Here is a 25,915-nt window from a genome sequence, read left to right as displayed (position 1 = left end):
AGAGAACAAAAAAACAATAGAGAGGATAAATAACACCAAAAGTTGGTTCTTTGAGAAGATCAACAAGATTGACAAGCCCCTAGCTAGACTGAAAAAATCAAAAAGAGAGAAGACCCATATAAACAAAATAATGAATGAGAAAGGTGACATTACTGCAGATCCAGAGGAAATTAAAAAAATTATAAGAGGATACTATGAACAACTGTATGCCAACAAACTGGATAATGTAGAGGAAATGGACAATTTCCTGGAAACATATGAACAACCTAGACTGACCAGAGAAGAAATAGAAGACCTCAACCAACCAATCACAAGCAAAGATATCCAATCAGTCATCAAAAAGCTTCCCACAAATAAATGCCCAGGGCCAGATGGCTTCACAGGGGAATTCTACCAAACTTTCAAAAAAGAATTGATACCAATCTTACTTAAACTCTTTCAAAACATCAAAGAAAATGGAACACTACCTAACTCATTTTATGAAGCTAACATCAACCTGATACCAAAACCAGGCAAAGATGCTACAAAAAAGGAAAACTACCGGCCAATCTCCCTAATGAATATAGATGCAAAAATCCTCAACAAAATACTTGCAAATCGAATCCAAAGACACATTAAAAAAATCATACACCATGACCAAGTGGGGTTCATTCCAGGCATGCAAGGATGGTTCAACATAAGAAAATCAAGCAATGTATTACAACACTAACAAATCAAAAGGGAAAAATCAAATGATCATCTCAATAGATGCTGAAAAAGCATTTGACAAAATCCAACATCCCTTTCTGATAAAAACACTTCAAAAGGTAGGAATTGAAGGAAACTTCCTCAATATGATAAAGAGCATATACGAAAAACCCACAGCCAGCATAGTACTCAATGGTGAGAGACTGAAAGCCTTCCCCCTAAGATCAGGAACAAGACAACGATGCCCGCTATCACCACTGTTATTCAACATTGTGCTAGAAGTGCTAGCCAGGGCAATCCGGCAAGACAAAGAAATAAAACACATCAAATTGGAAAAGAAGAAGTAAAACTGTCATTGTTTGCAGATGATATGATCTTACATCTGGAAAACCCCAAGATATCGACGACACAGCTACTAGAGCTAATAAACAAATTTAGCAAAGTAGCAGGATACAAGATTAATGCACATAAATCAGTAACGTTTCTATATGCTAGAAATGAACAAATTGAAGAGACACTCAAGAAAAAGATACCATTTTCAATAGCAACTAAAAAAATCAAGTACCTAGGAATAAACTGAACCAAAGATGTAAAAGACCTACACAAAGAAAACTACATAACTCTATTAAAAGAAATAGAAGGGGACCTTAAAAGATGGAAAAATATTCCATGTTCATGGATAGGAAGGCTAAATGTCATTAAGATGTCAATTCTACCCAAACTCATCTACAGATTCAATGCAATCCCAATCAAAATCCCAACAACCTACTTTGCAGACTTGGAAAAGCTAGTTATCAAATTTATTTGGAAAGGGAAGTTGCCTTGAATTGCTAAAGACACTCTAAAAAAGAAAAACCAAGTGGGAGGACTTACACTACCTGACTCTGAAGCTTATTATAAAGCCACAGTTGTCAAAACACCATGGTAATGGCACAAAGATAGACATATACATCAATGGAATCGAATTGAGAATTCAGAGATAGACCCCCAGATCTATGGCCGACTGATCTTTGATAAGGCCCCCAAAGTCACTGAACTGGGTCATAATGGTCTTTCATACAGTTGATTTAGGAAAAAAAAGTTAAAAAAAATAAAATAAATAAAATAAAAAATCAACAAGGAAAAAAATATGCAGAGCCTCCTTGAGGAGCTGGTGGAGAATGCAGGGGTATTGGCCTGCCCTACCTTGATGGTTGCTAACATGCCCACAGACATAGGGGACTGGCGGTTTGATGGATTGAGCCATTTACCATGGGATTTGCCCTTGGGAAGACTGTTGCTGTAAAGGAGAGGCTAGGCCTCCCTATAATTGTGCCTAAGAGCCTCCTCCTGAATGCCTCTTTGTTGCTCAGATGTGGCCCTCTCTCTCTACCTAAGCCAACTTGAAAGGTGAAATCACTGCCCTCCCCTCTACGTGGGATCAGACACCCAGGGGAGTGAATCTCCCTGGCAACGTGGAATATGACTCCCAGGGAGGAATGTAGACCTGGCATCGTGGGATGGAGAACATCTTCTTGACCAAAAGGGGAATGTGAAAGGAAATGAAATAAGCTTCAGTGGCAGAGAGATTCCAAAAGGAGCCGAGAGGTCACTCTGGTGGGCACTCTTATGCACAATATAGACAACCCTTTTTAGGTTCTAATGAATTGGGGTAGCTGGTGGTGGATACCTGAAACTATCAAACTACAACCCAGAACCCATGAATCTTGAAGACAATTGTATAAAAATGTGGCTTATGAGGGGGGACAGTGGGATTGGGGGGGCCATGGGGATCACACTCCCCTTTATCTAGCTTGTGGATGGATGAGTGGAAAGGTGGGGGAAGGAAACAAACAAACAAACAGACAAGGGCGCCCAGTGTTCTTTTTTACTTTAGTTGCTCTTTTTCACTTTAATTATTATTCTGATTATTTTTGTGTGTGTGGTAATGAAGGTGTTGGGGATTGATTTTGGTGATGAATGTACAACTATGTAACGATACTGTGAACAACAGAATGTATGATTTGTTTTGTATGACTGTGTGGTATGTGAATAAATCTCAATAAAATGAATATTAAAAAAATTCAATTAATGATCATTAAGGATTTGGTACTTTCTTAGCATATTCTCTTTGCATCATACAATAGTGTACATACTTAATTTGCTCGTGTATATACTTAATTTGCTTAATATGCTTAATTTGCTTTTTCATAATTTTCTTTATAAGATTAATGATATGCATTGCTTTGTTTTGCTCATAATTTATTTTTTTACTGCAGCTTTCTCTGCCTGTGTACTATGAGTTCTGGGTTGAGGGCACTGAATCATTTTATTGCTGCTTACCCTGCTGACTGGTGTAGGACCAAAACTATTTCACTCTCTGGCTGATCTTGCTGAACATCAACAAATGCTTATTTTCACAGTGAAGCTTTCTGTTACATTCCACAGTTGAGAAACACTTATATTTGTGGAACAGATATTGTTAAGCTCCAATAGAGGCTATTTGTAACAGGAGCTTTATTCTGATTCTTTTCTAAGATTTTTAAGGAAGAAACACTGAGAATAAAGCTGAACAGTGATGTGTATAGTATGGCATATATATTTATTTTGGCAATTTTTTAAAAAAAGCTAATTGATATTAATGACAATGTTCTACATAAAATTAAATGTGTCATTCACCTTCTTGCCTTGACAGGATATGAGATGGGTAGAGAAGAACAAATGTTCTTCACTTTGGAACCACAAATTTATTTTTAGGAAAAAGGTGATTTTTAGGAAAAAGGCACACTTATGTTGTGGTTATTGTTGCTCGTTTCCCCTATATTTGGGCAAATAGCTAAGATTTATTTAGCACTTGCTCTGTACCAATCACCACAGTAAATACTTATGCCGTCTCATTTAATCCAGACAACAAACTCTCAGATTCTAACTATTATATTATCCATTTTACATGTGGAAAAATGAAAAAACTGGGATGGCGAATACATAGCCCAGAGCTAGTAATTCTGGAGGTTACACATTTTACCAAAGCATTTTTCATCACCATATCATACTGCCTTTATAATGCAAAGTAGGAGATTAATTGCACAGTATCGGTAGAGATGTGTTTTCCACAGAACTGTGAGTTCCAGAACTTTTGCCATTAAAATGATTTTATTCTAAATTAAACAAGCATTTGTTTAAAAATAGGAATACTCTTCAACTAGTAACATATTAAACTGAATATAGGTCTTCTGTGTCTTAGAAAAGATGAATTTATCAAATCTATCCACAAAAATAATGAACTGAGAGAAGCTCCCTTGTTCCGTGAACCAGTCCCAATTGCCACAGATCCAAACTGCCACACCTTCACCTAGAGAGAGAAAGCAGATTTTGTGCCCACATGTTACTGAACAACAAGGGAGCCTAAATCTTTCCGGAGTTCCAGGAAATGATTTCCACATGATCCATCTGCTGACTGTGAGTCAATGACCTGTTATCTTGGTAGTTCTGACACTGAGTTTAGTCCAACAGCTTCAATCTCAAATCCATCTCCAAGTTCCAACTAGTAAATTCCACTATTTTGCCATTACCATGAAATCTTTTCCCTCATTTCCATGTTCCTAAAGTTTAGGGGTTGTCAGGGTTGAAGGCAAGAGGCTGCTAGGAGAAACTTAAGATATAAAGTTACACTAGTCCTGATTCTGATGGTCTAAATCTCTTAGATATACTATTTCTGCAAGATGAAATTAGATCATTTTACAGGCTAGATTGTATGAAATTAATTTTCTGCCTACAATTTGATTTGATTCAGAGCAATGGGTTATTCTCAGGTTTTAAAAAAAAGAACCAATATTGCTAACCTTGTACATAACCCCTAGAAGAAAATTAGAGACCACAATGATTATTTCAAGCCCTAGAATATCATTTAGCTCAATAATTTACTAAATGTTAAGGAAGCACTTAGTAATCCAAAATTTCTAAAAATGCTGGGAATGAATCTATGGCCTTATTGGCCCAAAAGAGTTGTAAATTTAAAAAGATGTAGACTTTTTTTTTTTATCAGGGAGTATCTCACTTAAAGCACTAGGAGAGCTTAACTCCTTTAGTCTCATTAGTGTAATGCTGCTTTTACGATTTCATAGGAAAAAAGCATTTTCCTAAGCAAGAAAAGGTCTTAAAATTTGTGTAACAAAATTGTCTTATGTTACAAATAAGAGAACAAATTCATAAAATAGCCTATTGAATACTAGGTAACCATACCTGCCTCCAACACACACACACACACACACACACACACACACACATGCACACATAAACAATTGTTTCACTAATTTACCTTCCTTTCATCCTGTAAGTCTTGGGTTGAAATTCATTTTCTCTATTAAAAGTTCCTTGGAGCAGACACCAGCCACGTGCCTTCTCAGCTAACAGAGGTTTTCCGGACACCATTGGCCATCCTCCAGTGAAGGTACTCGATTGCTGATGTGTTACCTTGGACACTTTATGGCCTTAAGACTGTGACTGTGTAACCAAATAAACTCCTTTTATAAAAGCCAAAAAAAAAAAAAAAAAAAAGTTCCTTGGCTCCCTGACTAGATTATTTCCTCCTGTGATTGCACCTCTCCTACAGTGGTATTTCCCACAGATCACTGCTTGCTTTTACACCTGTCTACCCTCACCAGACATTATGCAAACAGGACCATATCTACATTGTCCCTGGTCATAGCACCAGAAATTTGCAAAGATTAAGGTCATATGGTATACACTCAGCAAATATTTGCACAATGAACAAATGCAAGAATTATTGAAACCTCAACTTCAGGCCCAAATTCCAGACCCATTATTACACATCCAGAGCTCTTTAATTATATCACATAGTTACTTTATCAATAAGTAATCCTGTGTATGCAGTTTCCTGATTGCCAGCATGTTCTACACAATAAATTTATTTTTACTGTTTCCTTCTTCCCAATAAATGATTTCAACAAATATACCCTACTTACCAAAAGTCATTTATTCATAGTATACTAAGTATTTTATTTTGTTCAGTCTCTCACAAGGATCATCAGAAGCATGTGTGGGTCTGTGTGTGTATGTGTTGTTTACTTGAGCTAGCCGATAAGGCATATTTTAAAGAGGAAAAAGAATCTTGGATTATGTTAATTACCATAAATTATTGGAAGGGCACACATCTTGCTAACTAAAGCTAGTTGGATGCTAATCAGAGGCACAGTTTTAGAAATCTCTATCTGAGGTGCTCTCTGTGCTATATATGTTCTCAGAAGACTAATGAGTTACATTAGAGACATCTCACCAAGCTCCACACATGAATCCATTTTCCCACTACTGGGTATTACACACAGAGGTGAGGACAGCTAGACAAATGGCAATGTGCCAATGAAAAGGGGCCAACTCTACCTCACCCCATTGTTACAGTGGAGGGGGAAAGAGGAAGAATTACTGAAGTGGAAAGGAGGCATGAGTCTCATAAGCAAACTCCAAATATCTAAAAATCTTGCTGTTAAAATCCAACAGAAATTTCTTTACAACCCTCCTCACTTTATTTTCTAAGACAATATAAATAGGGACTATACACAGTCAAATATATTAAAGATATATATTTCTAATATGAATAGCAAGCCTTATAAAGAGTTATGCAAGCCTTATAAAGAGTTATGCATTATCCTTATAGGCAAAATTCAATTTTTGTCATAGAAATGCTAAATCTTAAATACTGTCTAAATTATACACAGCATTCAAAAGCACTGTACCACAAAAAATGAGTCATCAATGTGAGCCCAACTTACAGAAATAACTTACAGATATTTAAATCATAAATATAACAGTTTTTCCTTATTCTTCCACTTATTTGCTATTTGGCCGTTATTTTTCAGATCCTCGGTTTCCTGATTTGCAGCAGGAAATAATAATAGCCCCACCTAATAGATGCATAGTGAAAATTAAGAATGAATAAGCCCTTAGAATTGGATGCACAGAATAGGCATCCAATAAGTATTGCTTATTACTGTTTCTTAAGTTTCTGGATGTAGTGTACGAGATTAGATTTCAAGGTCTGAGATTCATCTATGGACTGATATTTTGTCCTCTCAGTCTGATGAAGTGGCAGCTCTACCCCTTCCAAGTGCTCGCCCAGCAGCCATGTTTTTCCTGTACACTGGGGTGAAGTCTCCACTCTCTTCAAGCATCAGGATGGCCACAATCCACAGAGCACAGGCTCAGACCTCTAAGAACACTTTGGGTGGCAGCCAGGCTCTCTGCAATCCCCACGACCGACACACGTTCCACCCTCTCAGAACTGTGGAGTGGGAGCACTCTTCCTGAACAATTGGGTAGAAGGCTCTAAACACCGGGTCAGACTCACACTTTCCACGCACATGGATGGGCCTGCCCTCTTGGCCTGAGAAGATGTCTTTGGTCCAGACCTCAGCTTCCCTGGTGCTAACCTTGAAGTAGTTTTCCTTCAATGTGTTTCTTTTTTGTGCCTCTTAGTCCAGGCTGGCAGTGGTTCCATTCATACAGATCTCGCAGAAAACTTGTCGGTTTTGCATGTTGTATACAAGGGTCCAAATCATCAGATACAAGAACTTTCCACAAATCCTTTCTGGATAACTTCATTTACAATTCTGATTTCCACAGAAATTGTTTACTGGTTCCATGCTCAGTTAAACCCTCACATGGAGTACTATTCTCTGGGGACTCAATTTCTGGGAGCTCAGAATTTTCCAAATCATCAATTTCTGGTTTCTTTATGCCCAGGAGTTCAGTTCTTGGCTTATCCCTTCCCTCTCGCATTTCACTATAAGTTGCAAGGAGAAACCAAGCTGCACTTTCCACATTTATCCTGGAATCACCTCAGCTAAATACCCAAGTTGATCACTTTCAGGTTCTGCATTCCATACAACATCAGAACTCTATTTCAACAAGTTTTCTACCACTTTAAAACAAAGATCACTTTCCCCTTGGTAACATCTGTCATTTCTTCTAAGGCCTTGTCAGAAATATCTTTAGCATCCATATTTCTACCAACATTCTCTTCAAAGAAATCTAGGCCTTTTCTATCAAGCACCCCACGATTCTTCCAGCCTCTACCCATTACCCAATTCCAAAGCCATTTTCACATTTTTGTATTTCCAGTAAGGGCACCCTAATTTCCTGGTACCAAAATCCATTTTAGTTTCCTAGGCTGCTCAAAGCAAATCCCATGAAATGGGTCAAGTTAAATGTTCCAGTTTGCTAAAGCTGCCAAAATGCAATATACCAGAAATGGATTGGCTTTTACAATGGGGCTTTTTCAGTTCACAAATTTACAGTTCTAAGGCCATCAAAATGTCCAAATTAAGGCATCAAGAGTAAGATACCTTCTTTAGGAAAAGGCATCTGGGGTTACTCTGTCACTTGGGAAGGCACATGGCCTGAGTCTGCTGGTCCTCTCCCAGGTTTAGCTTCTGATTTCCATGGCTTTCTCCAAAATGTCTCTGGGCTTCTGTCTTAGCTCCTCCCAGGGGCAAAATCTAGACGACATATTTTAGCTTTTCTGAGCTCTTTCCAAAATGTCTCTGCCTTTTATTTTCTCATGGTAGACTCCAGCAAAGCTATTAAGACCCATCTTGAATGCGAGGGGTCACATTCCATGGAAACAACCAAATCAAAAGGACCCACCCACAATAGGTCTGCCCCCACAAGATTAGATCAAAGGAACATAGTCTTTCCTGGGGAACATAACAGATCCAAACCAGCACATTAAACAATGGAAATTTATTCACTCAAGATGTTGAGGCTACGAATGTCCAAATCAAGGCATTATCAAGACAATACTTTCTTCCTGAAGACTAGCTACCAGCCACCCTTGGCTCCTCTGTCACAGTCAAGGCATATGGCAGTGTCTACTGGTCTCTCACTTTTCTTCTGGGTTTCAGGTTTCATTGAGTTCAGCTTTTTTTCTCTCTGTCTGAATTTCACTCTCTTATAAAAGACTCCAGTATTAGGATTAAGACCCATCCTGAATGAGGTGGGTCACAGTTTAACTGAAGTAACCTCAGCAAAAGTAATATAATGGGTAATATAGAGGGTCCACAGTCACAGGAATGGATTAAAATTAAGATCATGTTTTTCTGGGGTACATACAGCTAGGAAACCACAAACCATCTTGGCTACAATAACACTATTTCTAAACTGATATATTATATTCCTTAAATTATTTCTGATTCGGAAAATGCACTTTTCCTAAATCACAGATAAGCAAAGTATATTTTTATCGTTGGCCTCAATTTTTAAAAATTGAGTCCCTGTCATTGTCTATTTGATTCCTCAGTGTTTAAAAGATTGGAAGTACAAAACCATAAGTGTGGAAATACAGAGTCTCAATTTTAATTGAATTCATTTTGAGAAGATTTCAGCAAACTCCCTCCTCATCAATCCAGATTAGTTGAAGACACTTTTTGTATTTGTTAGTCTTCAAAAATCCTAACAAACTTCCTTTAACAATATGAACTAACATAATACAGCTTTGTTATTTGGAAATTATTCCGTTCAGCCAGTTCCTTCTGGCTCAAAGAGAACAATGCAAAAATGTTAAAAAGCAAAAGCCCAGAAGTGAGTTCTAGACATCCCCCTGTTTTCTCCAATACCAAGGAACTATCTTCCCTGTGCCCCAGTTTGTTTCATTTAAGTAGGAAGTAAATTACTAAACTGGAAGAGGAGCAAAATTAATTGTGAAGACACTTTCCAAAAATAACCTTGCAGGATTTTGCTAATTTTCATATTGTTTGTGAATTTGGTGTCTGTTGAGATGCCACACTCTTAAAGGAAAAATGCAAGGTAATCAATCATTAAGCATTAATCAAGAAGCTACTCCATGTGCTAAACTGGAATAGACACTAGAGCAAATGAAAAGTAAGTGCATAATACATCTCTAAAGACGTGTTATATAAATACCAGTATCTTTTAAAAGCACCTAAAAGAGTCACATAGTATAAAGCAACAATTCAAGAAAAGCCAACTGGAAAGCCACGAAATACAGAGAAGTAAGAGGTAAGAGGCAATTGAGAAAAAAAAAAATACACACTGGTTAAACAAAAATTTCCACTAAATAAATAAATAAACAAACAAATCTCTAGGGAATGTGGTGATGTGGAATATAGAAGGAGATTTCCCCAGTATGCACATGGAGATATGACATTAGATAATACTATAAATGGAAGGAAAATTTCTATAGTATTAAAATACAAGTTTATTCAGGAGAGAAGAGTTGGAACACCTATGTTGTGTTCAGAGCATGTTTGCCATGTCCACTTTTGTTTGTGAGGACAGACGCAGGAAGCAGCACATGTGGACTGAACAGGTCTTTTTGAGCCTAATGAATTTTCATAAAACATATTTTTAAGAACTGCAAATGACTTGTGAAAGAAGACAGTTGATCAACTTTATATTCAAAAGATGGCTATAGAGAGCATTTTGTAATTTGTCAACAGCTGCATTACGTTGGGTACTTTCAGTTCTGGAACTTTTGGAGACAGATATATTTCAGGTAAGTTAAAACTAGAGTTGTCTTATCAAAACTAGTGTTTCTGGACACTTCCAAAAGGAAGAAAAAATAGGTGGATCCTTGATGAAGGATAATGAAAACCAAAAAAAAAAAAAAAAAAAAAAACTGCAAAATTGCATAATTCTCTGGGTAATAATTACTACTATACTCCATAGACTATTTTATTACAGCAGATAAGTCAAAATAAATCTACATTAAAAACTTCTGTATTTGTACCCATATTAACAAAAGCATATACAAGATGCTAGAAATGGAGCACCCTTTTTCATTTTTCCAAAAGTAGAGCAATACAAGTCTCGTTATTTACAGTAAAATTACTTTGACCTGACAATTACTTATGTGTTAGTCAATAGGGCAATATGCATTTCTGTCCACAATTTGGGGTTTAGAGATGACCTGTTTAAAACAGAAATGGTTCCTGACTCAAGATCAAATGTGGTTTATTGAATAAATTTTTCTCATACTTCCAAACAAGAGTGAATCAGTAAGTTGCAGCATTCTAGTCCTCATATTCCCCATTACAGTACCTAGTTTATAACTGGCAACCTGACTTGGCTAGCAATTCCCAGCATACTTGATTTTTTAAAGAGATATTAAAGTTCTTTTCACTGGAATGTGGAATGTCATAATTGCAAAAGTGTCATTTACAATTAAACATATAAAACCTTTTCTGCGGGAAGGGGATTGTCATTTTAAAATACCCGAGGTGACTACATGCTAAATGTTAAAAAAATCCATTGAAAAGAGATATTTTGAGGCCCTTATGTAAATTAATGATTCATGACATGACAATAAATGTGATTTTTATTACTGCAAGGGGGTGACTCTGAATGAGTCATATAAACAGGTTGCTAAATGTTTTATATGAATTATCTTATGTAATCCTCAAATATTCTCTTTACACTACTTCTTAAAGGAGAAGGCTAAAAAAACTGTACACCTTTTAATTTGTCTGCATTTGATCTCATTGTATCGACTTAATATTCTGAAATAACCTAATTTGTTGTTAATGATTGTCACAATAATACTTCAAATGTACCTTTTTCACATGAGATTTATGCTATGTTGAAATGCATATATTTTCTTGGTGGGAATTGTTTGAATATGTCATATGTATATTTGAAGATGTTATATTGCCCAAGGTATCAAAGTGTCTGTACATATTAAGATATTTAAGCTGTAACATACTAAAATGTCTTATTCAATTTTTCATATATTAATTTTTCATTATAATTTGTAATATCCTAGATTTCAACTACCATATAAGTCAGATATTTTGTTGTAGGATAATATTCAACATATTTTTAAAACACTGACTCTATGGGAAAGTGTTTTCAATATTCCTAATAATTATCTTCCAAATAAATTTATAGAACATAATATACTCTTAAGAAGGTGTCTGCCTGTATTAAAAGTGATTAAACAACATTTTAAAAAGCTACCTTATAGGACCAACACTGGATTCACAAGTATCAATGAAAACTCACCTACTGTGTGACCTGTTTTACATAAGACAACCTTAAATACACTGGCTATTTAGTTCACATAAATTACAAATTTATGTTAACATGATTCACATGATTGATCACCACAAACACTTCTTGTGATCTTTTAAAATCTATGTTTTTTCTTATTCATTTAGCATACACACTTTTGAAGACAGGACTGAGAAACATTCAATATGGCCCTTCAGAACAAACTAACATGAGTATGCAAGCTCCCTTTAGAGCAACCATGGAGCGTAATCAAAATAATCATCAATTTAAATGTATTTAACCTCAAGTCTAAATAAAACTACACCCCCCCACCACCACCAACCATGCCAACTGCAACTAGTCTGGATTTAATGGAAATCTTGGTAAGGATAGGGATATTAGCAAAACTGAGCTTGAAATATCCCTTTCCAAAATCACTTTAGCTGAAAACTAAATATGCCCCAGATCTTTACCTTTGAAATAAAAAATTTGTTCATGGCGATTTAGAAAAAAAAATTATTATATATTATGTGATATTTCCATATTTAGAACAGAAATGCATATTATTTAGATTACGTAGCATATTTATGCACTTAACAGACCAAATAAGATTGACAGAAAATTAAATGATGAATCAAAGAATTATCATAAAAGTGAATTTGCATGATAGATGTAAGTATTTTTATATCCATTTGGACAAATTATCCTTCAACCAAAGCAGCTATAACTTACCCCTGATACGTGAAATTAAAATACTTAACTATTCCTTCCAACGCCTTTCCATAATTTTTGGAGCTTTTTCCACATCATAACAATTTAGCCACGAAACATGACATCAAAACATAAGAGTAACTGCTGACTGGTGACTTAAATGATAAAGGTCACATTTGAAATTGGAAAGGATAAAATGGCTAAGGAAAAATGTGAACTACAAATGCAGTAAAAATATCTTATGTAAAGTCTGCAGAAGAGTAGAAAAGGATTTTGAATTTTACAGTTTTATTTCAAGAAATAAAATAGTTTAACTAATTTTAAGGTAAATATTTCCCTAAAGTTAGATTATATTTTTTTCTTGAGAACCTCACAATATTTATCAACCTACCAACTTTTAGCAGCCTTACACATGCTGATATTTTGCTACAGAATAAATTGCTGAGTGAAGTCTTTCAATTATACAATGACACAGCTAAAGATATGACTAACAATGTGTCAGGGTTAGGTTCAACTGTGTGTAACAAAAAAACTCAAAATAATAGTAGCTGAAATAAAGTAGATATTTAATTTTCTCCTCCATAAAACAAAGGCTTTTTCAGTCTTTGCACCCTACCACCCTTACTGCCTGGGTTCCTTTACCAAAATACCTTATAGTCCAGGGCACCTGTTGTGACATCATATGTACATTCCAGGTAGCAGAAATGAGAGGAGAGAAAAGACAAAATTGCTTATCTCCTAAAAATCAGCTCCCATGGAGCAACCTTTCTCTAAATGCCCCACAACACTTCTACTTGCATCTCACTGGCTAGAACTGGATCATATGTCATCCTTAGTTGGAAATGTGCTCTTTTTAACAGTTCCATTGCCACCTAAATGAAAAGGGAATATCTATCTAAAAGAAGAATTAGAGAATGGATACTAGGTTGTAAATTACAGTTTGCTACAAATCATGTTTAGGGTCATTATTTGTAGCTTTGTTCTTTCTCATTTTACCACATCCTAACTTCTTTAAAACCAATTGTTAAGCACTTAGGTGTGTGACATGCCTGCTTATGGAACCTCAACAAAGTTCCCAAAGGACAGCTGGGACTGCTAAATTGATTTTACCCAACCTAGGCAGCAAAATTATGGTGTGAATATATAGGTAGAGATTATCCTGTCATGTTACCTACATAAAATGATGCTTGAAGTTGTTGATTCTTGTTTATTTTTATTTACAAGTTTTATGAAGATAGTAATTGATTCTGTTGAACATGATTAAAACTTCTCTGTAGTGAGGACCTAACCGGATAAACTATGAACAATAGCTGCTATCGTTCTCTAGTTCTTCCTCACTAAGGCACTGATGATAACATTCAATCAGGGTGGCTGGGGACACATTCTCTGGGTTGGTACTGTGGGATCCTCTCTTTGTTCCCCACCCCCACCCCTGGTGATCTCTATACACATTAGGACTTTCAATTCTTTCCTCAAGGCCTTTATAAGTCCTAGTCATTTGCTTAAGTATCTACTCTGAGTCATTAAGTTCTGAGGCTTCCCTTGTGACTCTGGGATTGTCGGCTCTGGGCCTACAGTCTATTTGGAGGAAAAAGATCCCTAAATTCCAAGAAATGCATTCTCACTAGCTTCAACACAGAAAGACTGCAATCACATTTTAGGTGGATGAGTGTCTTCCTGTTAGGAATTTGAACAGAATATGAGTATCCTATTTGCACAGTGATATGATGATTCAATCAAATATCATGAAGCCAGCAGGAGGTTGGGTCACTTCATGCCCAGTATCATGTGGGTTACACTTGGTCTCAAGTATAAAAGATTTTTATTTTTTGAGGTTTCTCTTATTTATGGAATTTCTCTAGAATCAGGAAGACTTTAATCTCAATTGTCACCATTTTAATTAGAACCCTTAATACAATTAAGAGTGAAGTCCAATCATTAAGGAAAAAGCCATGCCTTCTTAAATGCCTCTGAATTTGCCTTATTAATTAGAATATCAGGGTCAAAAACTAAAGAGTGCTACCAAAGAATAATTGATGAGCATGGATATTTGATACCAATGCAAAGAGGATTATGATAGGGTAAAAATGTCCCCACAAATGTATCCATATTCCTAATCCCTAGGAACTGTGAATGCTACTTTATAAAGCAAAGTCTTTGCAGACGTGATTATGTTAAGCATCTTGAGATAGGGAGGTCATCCTGGATTATGCAAGTGAGCCCCAAACTTCATCATAAGCATCCTTACAAGAGAGAGGCAGAGGGAGATTTGGCACATGTAGAGAAGGAAATGTGAAGACAGAGGTACAGATCAGAGTGATGTGACCACAAGTCAAGGAATTTTGACAGCCACCAGAAGCTGGCAAAGGCAAGGAACAGATTCTCCCCCTCAGATCCTCAGAATTTTACACTGACTGCATCTGTCAACTTTAGGCAGAAGTCAGCTAGTTGATGCCAGGGCTGGTAATGCCCCTGGAGTGACACCATTCAAATTGCACACTGCTGTATTTAAAATAACACAAAATAGGCCAGTGATGGAATGTTCTTTGTTGATTGACTGTTTGCTTTTTGCTTCTTTAATTTTCCATTTGAATGTGTTTTCTACAGGGCTGGTGATGCCCCTGGAGTGACACCATTCAAATTGCACACTGCTGTATTTAAAATAACACAAAATAGGCCAGTGATGGAATGTTCTTTGTTGATTGACTGTTTGCTTTTTGCTTCTTTAATTTTCCATTTGAATGTGTTTTCTACTTTTTCCTGTTTTCCTACTCCCTCTAGAAATGTAAGGGATCAGGGGTAGAGTGGAGTTCTGGGTTAACTGGCACTGGTTTTCAATGTTCTTGTAGTGACTTTTATAGGCTGAGAAGTAATTTTGTCTCTTAATTCTACTCTGCCCTATGTGTGCAATAAGAATGGGAAGAGAAAATGAGTAGGGGAATTTGGCATATGCAAATTCACTCATATTCCCTCTGCCCATCCTGAGCCACCTCTTTTTTGGGTCATATATAAGGAAGTCTATTGACACTGACATTTTATTGATTGAAGACCAGTTCCTTCCTCCTTGTGTATATTCAGCCTAGTCAATCAGCAGGTCTACACAGAGCTTCAGATGCTCCCAAAGGAGAGAGCTAGCCTTACACTTTACCGTCAATGTGTAACTATACTCCTCTTTTATTAAGGAAAGCAAAGCTAGTTTGGCAAGGCTGCAGATGTGCCTTAAATCATTTGGATAACAGAAGTATTTTTGTGCATCAAATTAGCACCTCTGTTCTACATGTGTATTTGCCAAAGAGCCTCTATTCAGAATTGCTTTAGCTTTTCCTGGAGCAAATAAACCCCTTAGTCTAGAGCGTTTTGCCTTTGAATACTGTGTCACCTTCTTAAGTGTTTACCAGTATAATTTTAAAAGGCTAATGGGTAGATAAAAGTTTGAGGCAGTGCAGCATAAGCATTAGTAGTCCAGACATCATAAGTATTTCTTAGAATAATTCACTTAAAAAAAGATTAAAAAAAAAAAAAAAATCACAGCTATGACTTAATCTATTACCAGTCCAATTTCATCCTGGTCAGTCAAGAACAGCACCTGATTTGGTGCTGTAATAGGCATATCTGAGCTGTTCACAGAGAGATAATCTAAGGACTCTCCTAAATCTTGATACAGTACAAGGACACACTTTGCCTTAATGAAAGAAAAGTCACTACATACAGATATGACAGTGGCCAAATGGGTCCCTCATTGTCTAATTTGAGAAATCCAGGCTATTACAGTTTAATACATAAACACCCATTCCCCTTGGCTGTAAGGTACTACATTTTCTTATTCTATATCTATCAAAAAACAAACAAACAAAAAGACAGGAGTGAAGATAAGGTGAGCAGAGAAGTCATCTAAGTAAGTGTCCCTTACTTACTGAAATTTTTTTTCTCTTTTTATTTTCCTTTTACTTCTTATATCAACATGAAAAGCCGGGAAGAAATAATCTTTCCAGTTGTTGTTATGGTCATATGCTTGTTTAGGAGCATGTATTGTGTTCTGCCTTCAAAGTTCATTAATTGCCTTTTTTCTTGACACCAAATCTCTGCTACTCTACATTTTAAAAATAAAAAAAAAACAAAAAAACAAAAAAACAGAAAACCCTCTAATGGAATTTACCAAAATGTAATTACTTGAGCCTCAGTTTTGTGAGCTGAGACTGGCATCTACTGGTAAAATAAATTCAGTTCACAGCTAAGATAAAATTTTCTCAGTTGTAGATAGTATAATGCTTTGTAAGCTATTGTGGTATTATTTTCATTTTAGTCATTAAGGTAAAAATGTATAATTATAAAATATTATTGTATGTGATCATATTATCTAGGTTACACTTAAAAGATAAAAGCTGGCTAATGTCCACAGAGTTCAAGAAATTTAGGAAATCTACAAATTGCTATTTAGGATTCTAAAAAATGAGAATCAATCTCTATGAAGTCATTATCGAAGGACAAAGTTAAGGCCTATGAATGGACATTGCATAAAGTATCTCAGAGAAGACTAAAAGGAGTTTGAAATTAGGAATAGGTTTTCTCACCACTAGGGTTTCAAATCCTGGGTTAGATGAATATCAATCAGAGATCCATACTAGTGATTGACATAGTACATACTTAAGATGTTTGGTCTTCTGTATTCCCAAGTATGGAATGTAGCACCATGATCTACAAATTGCTCTAACCTCAAAATTTAAAAATCATTCTTGATTTCTTTCTTTCCCTACTCTTTTCATCCAATTCATCAGCATGTCCTAGCTCTCCATCCAGCATATGTTCTATATTTATCTATTTTACTTAATATTTACTATTACCCTATTCCAAGTCACAACCTCATCTGGATACTGGGTTATTAACTGAGGGTCATCTAATATATTGCAATTCCAATACTTAAGTCTATTTTCAACATAGCATAGTGATTTTTAAAAAACATTTAGAAATGCTTCACTCACCTATAAGACAGTGATTTACTCAAGAGGAAAATCTTGCACAAATTTAGGATATCAATAAATTGCTTAGTTTTATCATTTTATCTATGGTAAAACTGATCATGCACATTACAATAATAGATTTCTGGTATTATAATAGGTGTCAAAACTGAAAAAAAGACTTGTGTACCAGTAAGAGTAAGATCCATTCAATCATCTGCATTGATCCCCTAGAAAAATTAATCTCTCCTTCTAATATACTCCTATTTAATTTTGCTTATAATTTTTTACTGATAAATAAATTGTTTTTATGTAGGCTGCGTCATTAACCGCTGAAAGGGAAGAAATGGTCTGTATCTAGGACTGCCTGGCACATATTATATCTATACTCTTAATAAACATTTTGCTATAATCCCATTTAGGTTTCTTTAAATTCAAAAAATCAAAACATACCAAATCCCCTAAGTCATATATATATAGATTGAATAGATAATATTTTTGAAAGATATATAAATACTCATTCACAGGATTAAATTTATGATATAACTGATTATACCTTCTGATATAATATACAATAGTCTCCTGTTTTAAGAATGTCTTAGCAAGCGAAATAATCTTACTTTGTATAATTATGGTACCTCAGATTTGTATTCTGGGAGTAATAAGTTAATACATGTTAATTAATTGTCTTCAAACTTTTTCATAATATACTAAGAATATCTAAATCATAACTGGCAAGTATCACTCTGGATATCCAAAATATAGCAGTATCTTTACTGAGGTACAACTAACACACAATAAACTGCACATATTTAAAGAGTACAAATAAGTTTTTACATGTTACACATTCATAAAAGTATCACCAAAATCAAGATAATAAATCTAACTGCCAAAAGCTTCTTGTCCTTTTGTAAACTCTGATTCCAGCTCTTGCCACCACCTCCCTGTGCCAACCCCTGCACAGTCAACAACTGGTAACATTTATGTTAGTATAGGTTAGTTTGCATTTCCTAGAAGTTTCTAAAAATGAAATCGTATCATATTTGAATGACTTCTTTTACTCAGCAAAATTATTTGGAGAGTCACCCATATTATAGCATGTATCAATAGTAAATTCATTTTCATTGCTAAGTAGTATTGTACTGTATGCATATATAGCACATGTTGTTTATCCATATATTTATTGGTGGACATTTGGTTTGTTTCCAGTTTGGGACTACTATAAATAAGGCTGCTAAAACATTCATGGACAGGTCTTTTTATATACATATGCTTTCATTTCTCTTTGGCAAATATCTGGGAGTGAAATGTTTGAATCTTATGAGTTATATATGGTCAACTTTTTAAGAAATTGCCAAACTTCTCCAAAGTGGGTGTACAATTTTTTACTCCCACCAGCAGTGCATCAACGTTCCACTTCTTCCCCATCCTAGTCCACTCTTGATGTGGTCATTCTATTGAATTTTAGGTATTCTAATGCATGTGTAGTAGTATCTTACTGCAGTTTTGATTTATTACTTCCCTAATGACTGATGTAAATGAGCATCTTTTCTTATGCTTATTTCTCATCTGTATATCTTCTTTGGAGAAGTCTCTGCTCATCCTTTTGCCCATTTATTATTGGTTTGTTTTATTCAGTTTGAATAATTTTACATAAAGTAGATACATGCTCTTTACCAGATATATGCTTTCCAAATATTTTCCCCAGCTTTGTCTTGTCTTTTCATTCCCTTAAGACATATCTCAAAGACTAGAGGTTTTTAATTTTGATTAATGCCAATTCATCAATTTGTACCATAATGGATAATGACTCTGACAGCCAACCACTGCCCCCAACCTGAGCAGGTGGCCTCCCCAGGAGACCAGCCTTCAGGGACCTCTTTCCCTGCTCTGTGGGCCCTTTGTGCTGTGTAAATTTTAAAGCAGTCATTTGCTGAAAGTTTCTGTTGTGTCTGAGCCTGTGTTCCGACGATGCACCATAGAGCAACTCAGTCCACACAGGAAATGTCCAACATGGGGAGAACAGAGAACTGTGCACAGACCAAGGAAGACAGAGAGAAGCCATTCCTTAGTATTGAGAGAATACTGTGGATTTTTTATAGAGTGCATTTCAGCATTCAACCCTACTTAATAGTGCAATTAGCAAAGGCTACATTTAATAATCAAAAATGTTGAGAAACCACAGTAAAAATGAAGCAATATTCTAAAATTAAGGGCATAAAGGTATTGATTTAAAAAGGAAACAGAAAATGAAAAAGCATCTTTCAGCATGGACTAGTGTGAGGCAAACAGAATAGAACCTGAATAAGAAGAAACTGAACTGTAGGTGAACAGTCAATTGTTACCAATTTATTAGTGAAAGGAAAGTTAAAATGGAATCAGAATACCATTATGAAGACATTTTAGTTTGGTATTCATACTTTCCTGAAGTTTATTGTATCATATACTTTCTCGTATAATGTTGCTTCAGTCATTTTTATCTAATGCCTTCATTGTCTTCATAAAGGCCTACTTTAAATAATTATTTGAGAAGGCTTATAGTTTTCTGGGTCAATGGCTTCAAGTAAAAGATTTTTGCCATGCAGTCTAATCTGATGAGGCCCCACTAAAAGAATGTTGCCTTAGATTATTAATATATGTTAAGGCACTAATTACACTAAAAGAGCCTCAGTTCTGAAAACAAAGTGTTTAACATGTCTGATATTTTCTCATTTACCCTATTTCATATTTATTAAAAAGTATCATGGTGTAATATGGATATGTAAGATATCATGTACATATAAGACATATAAGAAAGACTAACATTATTCCACTGGAAATCTAATTTTCAAGTACAAGACATAAAATCAAACTTATTCTACATAAGAGAGTAAAATCATCTGAGACATTATTATAATAAATAAGTAAATTGAATCATGTGATTGTTATAAAGCCAATATGACAGAAATAGCAAACAATATTGTATATCTCATTCAATATAATAGAAAAAGATATCCCTAATTCAGGTAGTAACAAAATCTGCAAAATATTTTAACTTTGATGGGAATTACATGGTACCTTTCTGAGGAAAACTTAGCCCACATGCCTAGAAAAAAACAACACTTTGACTGAAAGATATATGCAATATATCTTGAGGGAAAGACCCAATTTGAGGAAGAATTAGTATTCACCAACTTGAACTACAGACTTAACCTTGTTATAATCAAATTTATAATGAATTTTCTTCTATCTTGACAAAATTTTTTCTAAAGATATTCTGGTGCAATGGACAGTATAATGTTAAAATAATAGAAAACAATAAATTATGCCAAAATTAATAAACAGAAAAACTGCATGCCATCCTAAGCCCAGAAACAGACTCAAGGATCAGTAATGCTGTAGTATGAGATAAAGGTGGGATTCCCAAATCTGTGGGGAAAGAATGGATTGTTCAGTGCACACACATACACACAAATGCAGAAAGAAATGGAAAAAAAAAAAAAAAAAAAAAAAAACCCAGAAAAAATACAGATCTGTACCATTCTTTTAAGGTAAAGATAAATATATATATAATTTATTTGCTTATTCTAAATGTCCATGATATATTTGCTTCTTAAGCAATATTTGGAAGGAATGTTATACTGATAAGAATAGAAACATATTACATTTAGAAGTTCCAAAGCAAGAATATATAACTTGGTGTGGATTTGATTAAACCAAGGATACATGATTATAATTTCTACAAAATGGAGAGTTTTCTTAAAATACATGATTAGCTCACATGGTAAAAGATAATTGGGGGGGGATTTAGGAAATTCTATAGTTTGAATATAATTAAAATTCTTTTCAATACATTATTTGGTGGCAAGTAATTTGCTTTTCCCTGAAGAGGGAAACATCAAAAAATTCAGAGTATGGATTATATGGGGTTCTCTTTAATCTATCCAACCAAAGCATGAAGCATATTTTAGGAATTAAAAATCACACCTTGAAATTATCTTTGTTTTAACAATTACATTTACATGTTGTGTGGTAAGAATGTTGATTTGTAGTCTGGGCCAGTCTATTAAATTATCATATTAGGAATAATGATCCCCCAGGAAATATCTAACATAAGTTTTAAATAGGTATTATACACACATGCACACATACACTTACATACATCTCATAGTTGATAGATAAAATTTCTTCTTGCTTTTTTTGTGTTTTTATTTTCCCTATGCCTAGAATTAAAGGGCCAACTGACCCAGATTCAACTTGATTCATTAATATGATATTCTACCAAACCATTAAAAATTGAAAATAGAGGTTCAATTAAAATAAACTAAATTTTAACAAACTAAATAAAAATAAATTAAAATTAAAATAAAGGAATATCTATAGTTGATGCCTTCATAACATATAGCAGTTTAAATTAAGGATCTACCCTTTGTTCATTTTGGTTGTGTTTTAGTTTCCTAGCTGCTAAACCAAATACCTTACAATGGGTTGGCTTACACAATAGAAATTTATTGGCTCATGGTTTTGAGGCTAGGAGTCGTCCAAAATTGAGGCATCAGCAAGATGAAGCTTTCTCCCAGTGGACTTTGGCATTCTGGGGCTGGCTGCAGGCAATCCTTGGTCCTTGGCTTTTCTGTCACATGGCAATGCACATGGCTAAATCTCCTTTCTCTTCTGATTCTATTACCTTCCAAATTCTGCTGCTCCCAGTGGCTTCTTTCTCTCTCTGACTTTCACTCTGCTTATAAAGGACTCCAGTGATCCAGATTAAATCCCAACCTGATTCATATGGGCCACAATTTAACTGAAGAAACATCTTGAAATGATCTTATTTACAGTGGGTTCATACCCACCAGAATGCAGACCAAAAGCAAGAACATGTCCAAACTAGGGTGTACAATTCAACGCCCAAAAGATTTTTTTCTTTAGTGTAACATGGAAACTTTCTTGAGTTGAGAATTTTAATATGAAAAATGGCCTTGTTTAATACCAACCCTATGCAAGCCTCTGTCTTCCTCACGGCCCAGGCCCTCCATGTGCTCTCTTCCATCACACTATAAGTTTCAGGAAGGGAAGGACATGGCTGGCTTTTTATAATTGCTATACTTTCTGCAGCTATCACAGCATCTAACACATAGAAAACATACTTAATAAATATTGGTTATTAAAGGATGAGTGGTTAATAGCTAGAAGAGTTGAAAGAGACAAATGAAAAGGGGTATTGGTATGTGAGAGGAAGCCTATACAACAGCAGAGAGGTAACAAAAGACTATATTGCAATTAAGTCACTGCAAGTACCTTTATAAAAGAAAGAGAACATGGAGGTGAATAGTAGGGGATAAGAATTGAGGTCATGAAGACACTCAAAAGGCTAAGAAAAAAGTGCTGTTTTATCATAAAAGCTTTAGTGAGATACTGAAAGACTTTGACCTAAGAATTAAATGAGTAGGTGTGCATTTGGAAAAGCTCATTTGCACAGAAATATAGAGGATAGGTTGAATGGAGTCAAGACTTGAGGACAATAAATGAGTTATATGCTTAGTACAGTAGGTAGGAGCACTTGAACTAAAATGGATACAATAGAAATAAAAGAAAATCAAGAGAACTTCTGGTATCATCATCTAAAGTCTTTGCTGCTTTTTTTTAGACTGAAAGAATGATAAGCTAGACGAAGGAATGTAGATTTACAGGAAGCATTCAAAGATAGTGTTAAGGAAGAAAATAAATGAATTAAGTTTTAAAACTTTGAGTGTGAGGTACTTATGAGGAATTTAAGTAAAAACATCTAACTAACTTTAATGGTCTTGATATTCAGTTAGTCATTTATTGAACACCTTTTAACCCTCCCCCCCTTTTTTTTTAATGCCAGGCACTGTGATAAGTGCTAAGGATTCAGTGGTGAACAAGACAAGCCCTTGCTCTCAGAAAGCTTATAATCTAAGGTAGAAACAATAAATAATCAAGGGGACAAATGAACACATTATATAATTTTGGTCAGTGATATATAATGTGAAGGCTATAAGACAGGTAGAGTCTAGAGAGGAGGCTACTTTAAATAGGGAGGGCCGAGAAAAGCTCTGACATGACATAAACGCACAGACCTTCATAATGAGAATGAATCTTTTCAGGTTAGTTAAGGGAGAAAAAAAAATTTAAGTGGTGTCAAACTGACAATATTTTCTAATCCCACAGAGAGTCAAACAAAATAAGGACATAAAATTGCCTTTTGAATCTAGCTATCTGGAGGCTGTCGGTGACCTACATGAGAGCAGTAGAAGTAGGTAGAGAAACAGAGACTGAAAAAGGATAGAGGGAATGGATTTGAAGTTTAGAGAATACCTTTTAAAAGAAAGTTTTGCCATGAAAGACAGAGAAGAGGGGGTTGAGTCCAGAATCAGGTAGTGCCAGGAGAGTAATTCGTATATTTTTCCAATTATATTTTTGATGAAACCACAGAGTTTAATGCAATCCTATTATAAGACTAAACTTGACTCACTGCTAAAATGATTTGATCTGTTTGGGATAGGTGATAATATTTTTTCCTCAGCCCCTTCATTTCATGACAGAAATAAAACGGACAAAAGCCAGGATGCTGTGAGTAAAATCTCTGCCTGGGGCATAACATAGACAGTTGAAATCCAACCACACTGGCTTACATTAGAATGAATTGGAGTTAATATTTTCAAAGCATTTCTAAATTTAAGGAATGGGTCTTTTCCCTTTATTGATTTTCTTCATAACAAGTTGAGAGCAATTTGTAAACTATTCTTTAGAGAATGATTAAAATACTTGCTCTTGCTGATTCAACAGTATCATGAGAGCAAGCTTTAGTAAAAAATGTTTCACATTCAGTCATAAACATTCAGGTACACCTCTAAAAGAGCTGAAATACTAGGCATAATTTGACCTAATCATCTTTGTCCCACCATGTTATTTCCCTTCTGAGTTTATAAACAATTCTTATTGTACTTAGTAGTACTTAAAATATATTGTCAAATGATGACAACAACAATTATGTTTCTTCTCCTTTCAGTGATTGTTCCCTTATTTTACTAGGCAGTGATGCCATTTCTGATTTTTAAAGTAAGACTTTTTGCAATTTTTAAAAAGCTCTTATCAAGAAAGCCCATGGCATTGAAAATTAAATGTCACCAGGAATGTTTTTATGTCATTAGAATGTGAACTAATGATGAACCGTCAGAGTGGGTATCGACCTAGAAACTGCTCAGGAGACCCAGACTTTAATTGACTATAGCAGCTAAAATAGGACTATTCTTGCTATGCTAGGCAACCATCAGGTTCCAAACAAGTTCCTGAGCATATTTCATAACAGTTAATTTATGACACCTTAAATAACAATGACTTTGCTATTCTTTATTAAAAGAAACTAGGACAGGGCTGCTAAACGAAAATGTTCCTAATATCTGCAGTGCAGTCAATTAGATTTCTATTCAGAATTCTCTGCGATTACTGTTAAAGATAACAGAGGTGGCCCTAAGATTTTTCCACAAACTCATTCACAATCTAAATCTTTCTCACCACAAGAACAATGTCAGCCAAATGTACATGGAGAGCTTCTGAAAATAGTTCTGAAACAATGACAGTTTACCTGGTGGATGAAAAGTAAAACGGAGTTTTCCTTTTTGATTGGTCAAATCATTACTAATTGACCCAAATTTCTGTACATTCTAAACCATTTTCTTCAGCCCTGCATTAGGAGAACTTTAAGTTTGCAACATATCCCTTCCAGAGAAATAGGAGTCTTAAATTAGTCTTTCGGCTACTTTTATGTAAAAGTGAGCAAAGGGCATGTAAATAGCTGTATTTATTCAATCCCATAAATTCAGATTGTTTTCATTACTGGCAGACTTCCTATTTTCTCTCATCTAAAATGTTATCAGAAAACTAGTTGTTTCAAACTAGTTGGTGAATGAGTATTTAAACTCTCGTAACTCCTATTTACAAGCTATTCTATGGTTGACCTATGTTATTAAATGTGACAATTCAATTTAGGGGTAAATTAAATTCAGGATAAAGAAGGAAGAAGAATAAATTGTTTTCTTTGATTTTCCTAAGTCGAAGACTTGTCTCGGGCAAAATTTTACAAGGACCTACCTAATTATACAACAATCTTACCTTCCCCTGCCTGTCTTATGAGGCCCCTAAGGTTTCTTTAAATTTCATGGTAAATCACTGTCCCTCCCATTCCACAAATTACTCAGAAACAGGGAAGTGGTTCTAAAGAAAGAGAAAAATCCCTAAGCCAGTCAAAAGACTTGCAACCTGAGAGTGAAAGATACTTGTAACATACACAATTAATGAATCCTTATGGTTGTACACAGACCTTTTTAAAAAATTGTTTAAAAAAATTCACAACAGAAAAAATGGGCCAAGGGACAAGATTAGGTATTTCAGAAAATAAAAACAAAAATGAAATAAATGAAAAGTAATTCATGTGCATTTGAAAAGATGCTTAAGTTCTCAAAGAAATGTAAATTATAACAATCATGAGGAAGAAATTTACATCTATCAGATTTAAAAATAACAAATACTTGATTATATTAAGTTTGGGCAAAGGAAGG

Source organism: Choloepus didactylus, chromosome 14, assembly GCF_015220235.1.
Source record: "Choloepus didactylus isolate mChoDid1 chromosome 14, mChoDid1.pri, whole genome shotgun sequence".
NCBI lineage: Eukaryota > Metazoa > Chordata > Mammalia > Pilosa > Megalonychidae > Choloepus > Choloepus didactylus.
This window is presented reverse-complemented; position numbering follows the sequence as displayed.